Genomic DNA, 4,119 nt, shown 5'->3' with positions numbered 1-4,119 from the left:
GAGAAAACGACTCTCGTTATGTCGATATAATGAGAAAATAAGTCGTTATAACGAGAAAACAACTCTCGTTATGTCGATATAACGAGAAAATAAGTCGTTATAACGAGAAAACAACTCTCGTTATGTCGATATAACGAGAAAATAAGTCGTTATAACGAGAAAACAAGAAAGAAAAAAAAAATAATGCATGGCCGCTTAGAACTTCCGTACTATTCACAACTGTAAGCTTGTGATAATGTTTTATAATTTGAGTGGTTCATCTTTGCATCATTACATCATTACATCAAATAAAATTCTGCAAATAACTGCAATCGCAAATTTCAAACAGCGATGGCGACAAAGAGGCCAAATGTACGGACTGCAGCTTTAAGCTATAATATCAACCAAGTTAACTTTTACTCAGTATGGGCTACCTATTGGACCAAATATTGATAAAATTACAGTATTTTCCATATCAATTGTTTGATGCATTACATTTATGCATTTAGCATATATTTATATCCAAAGAGACTTAAAGTACATTCAAACAATAGCAATAGGAATCAAAGCCACGATCAGAAGCGTTGACAGCACAATGTTCTCCCAGCTGAGTTAAGAGTCACACGCAGTAGTTTTCTCTCTAATGAAAATGGAAGTTGTACTTTCAGTGCTTCTAAAATAATGGGAAAATGCCAGTTAAGATATGCAAAAGCAAAAATAGCTCACTGCCAACTATAACTTGGGTCAAGACCTTTTGTGCATCATTTTTCAATTTCCTCTCAATAGCCTAAAAATGTCTCCAGTTTACAAGCTAACAAAAACATGGCAACAGCAACACTGGTGGCTGATAAAGTGTTTTGTGGCTGAAGCTCCAGCACAGCATTTCATTTATAAGTCATGACTGACAAGTGAGGATTTGTGGCAGTTCTATTAAAACGGCTCTTTAAAAAGTACAAATGAAAAACTTTCCAAAAAAGTAGCTAAAAAGTAGCTTTTTTAGAGGCACTTGTACATCAAAACTGTTAAAAAACAGCTCAGGAAAAAAAACAGCAATTCAAATTCAAAATGGAAACCAGCTTTTTATTCTGAGAAAAAGACCCCCATCAATCACACGTGTCTCAAACTGTGCTCAAGATGCAATCAAATGTGAAAAATCTCAAAATGAACTCATCATTTCTCATCAAATTCCTCCAAAACCATCTGATCTGAGCTGCTGTTCACAATCATATATTTACCCACAGCTCTATACAATCATCTCATTTGTATCTATTCTTAATTAATATAGGAGAAACATCTGAGGCCAAGTTGATACTTACCTGAAACCCAACTGAGAGCTTCATTAAGTCTCCTGAGCTATGAACGAGCAACTCTGAGCAATCTATTTTTCTTCTGGGTAAAGTCTTTGAGGTTTTTTATTCTGTGCACTACAGCTAAAACAAGCCTGTTGAATGATGTGACAAATAAAACTCTGGCAAAGCCAGCAGACTCACATTTATCCTGAATCCACAGGCAGTCTCCACAATGCATCCCATTGAGAGATTATGTTCAGAAACCCAAAACCAGACATTGATAAGACTTACAGGAACAGAGGCTGCTAGTGTACAAGGCAGAAGAGAGAGAAAGTAAATATAAGGGTGTTCAAAGAGGACAGAGAGAAAAAAGACTAGGGAGGGAAGATGAGAGCAAGCCCTGAAAGAGTCCCACAGACATTAGCCTAGAACATTCTATCTGATTTTCTTTTCTTTTCGCAAGTTTCCCCCTAAAGAACTGAATGTACTAAAGCATTTCAATTTCTTATTTGCCTCTGCAGTCTGATTCAATATACAGGTGGCCATATTTGGACAAATAAAATCTGCAATTATAACCTTTTTGAATAAATGATTCAATTACTTACTCATTAAGACAGTCGATTGTTAGTTTCTGAATGAATCAGCATTTTTTCAATAAATGGTTGAATTAAAAAGCAAATGACTCACTCATAAAGACAGTCACTTGTCGCCACCTACTGGTGCAAACAGTCACTGTCAAGCAATAGTTCATTCAGAATGAATATTTTAACACTCATATAGTTCAGGGAGCTTGGTATAGCATTTAGGTCTTATAGACCTTTAACTGTTGCCATCTGGTCGACGCTACAGAGCTCTGAGCACCAGAACGACCAGACACAGGAACAGTTTCTTCCCTCAGGCCATCCATCTCATGAACACTTGATAATAACTGTGGAACACACACTATTTATTCACTCATACACTTACTTATCTAACACACATACTCAGTCTACATTTCAATTTGCACGTAATATACCTGTACATATAACTGTCTATTGTTATATACCTGTACATACAATTGTCGATTTGTATATTTTTATTCCTTAGTTACTTGTTCTATTTTTTTTTTTTATTATCTGTGTTTTTGTTCTGTCACTGTCATTCTGTTACACTGTGGAGCTTCTGTCATGAAAACAAATTCCTCGTATGTGTAAACATACCTGGCAATAAAAACTCATTCTGATTCTGATTCTGATTTTGGACGGTCAATTAACTTTCATTGTATGGAAAATAATAATAAATAATAATTATTAATCATTACACTATTGTTATTATGGAAAATATTTTTTTTATTTGTTTATTGTTATTTATGTACTGTTACATAACAGTACTGTATATTGTATTCTGTTTTGTCTATGGTCTGTGGAGAAGCATTCAAGTAAGCATACAATTAACATTGTACTTCGTAGTACTTGTACATATGACAATAAACAACTCTGAAAACAGCAGTCAGGACATCCTGTCAAACAACACCTTTTGCATTTCAAAAAAGAATGTCGTCTGGGTTTGAACAACACGAAGGAAAATAAATGATGATTGAATTTTCAATTTTGCATGAACTATCCCTTTGCTGCTTTATTATCATTCATCTGTCACATATTTGTCTTTCTGTCATCTTCAAATCCACCTCTCACACTAACATCAGACAGTCTGATGTGCTCTTTACATTACTCACATTCTCACCATTTTTCTGTCTGTCTGAGACCATTTTATTAGGATTTTATCACTGATGCACTTGGATAGTTTACCCAGAATATGAAAACTCTGTCATTATTCTGCCTTTTTAAATGAAATTGCTTTCTTTATTCTAGGAAACAAAAGGAGATGTTATAGGCAGAATGTGTGGACTGTTCTTTTGCAGTGAAGGTGGATGTAATTTATACTGTCAAACTCCAAAAAGGACAAAATAATACCATACAACTTTGTGTGATGAACAGATTGAAATACAGTTACAGACAGCCATATATCTAACAACGACAGAGACCAGTTTGCCTGATCTAGAAGAATGTCTGCTGTATTATGCTATCTCGAGCATTATTTAGGCTACTTGTGTTTTCACTTAGAAAATAATGTTCTCATAAAGGTAAAAATCCTCCTGAAACTCATTCCCAGGGTGCGATTTTTGCATTTTAATATAAAAGTGATTTTCTGACTTGTCTGTGGATGTGATCGTGCATATAGCATACTTGTACTGGGGCAAGAATACCCTCCAATTATTTAATTACTTTCAAGTTTGTTGTTTAAAAAACAGCGCAATTGTAAGCACTGTTCAAATACACTGTACGCTGTTCAAATCTGTATTAAATAATACGATATGTTTACCTTATAAATCCACTTATGAGATGAGATGAGGCTACTCCTGCATGTGAGCTATATCTCAGTCACTTTATATATTTGGTTTATATGCTCATGATAAACAATGACCTCTGCTGGCATGTTTTATTGGTAGACTAGTGTACGGTGGCCGTGAAGTGCAAAGAAAATCACAATTCTGAAAACAAAATAACAAATTACAAACGCAAATGCAAGTCTAAAAAACAAAATAACAATTCAGAAAGCACAACAACAAATCCGAAAACATTATAACAATTCAGAAAACACAACGACAAATCCGAAAACAAAATAACAAGTCAGAAAACACAACGATAAATCTGAAAACAAAATAACAAGTCAGAAAACACAACGATAAATCCGAAAACAAAATAACAAGTCAGAAAACACAACGATAAATCCAAAAACAAAATAACAAATCAGAAAGCACAACGATAAATCTGAAAACAAAATAACAAGTCAGAAAACACAACGATAAATC

Source organism: Sinocyclocheilus grahami, unplaced genomic scaffold, assembly GCF_001515645.1.
Source record: "Sinocyclocheilus grahami isolate Dianchi unplaced genomic scaffold, SAMN03320097.WGS_v1.1 scaffold140.1, whole genome shotgun sequence".
Taxonomy (NCBI): Eukaryota; Metazoa; Chordata; class Actinopteri; order Cypriniformes; family Cyprinidae; genus Sinocyclocheilus; species Sinocyclocheilus grahami.
Note: the sequence above shows the minus strand (reverse complement) of the source record.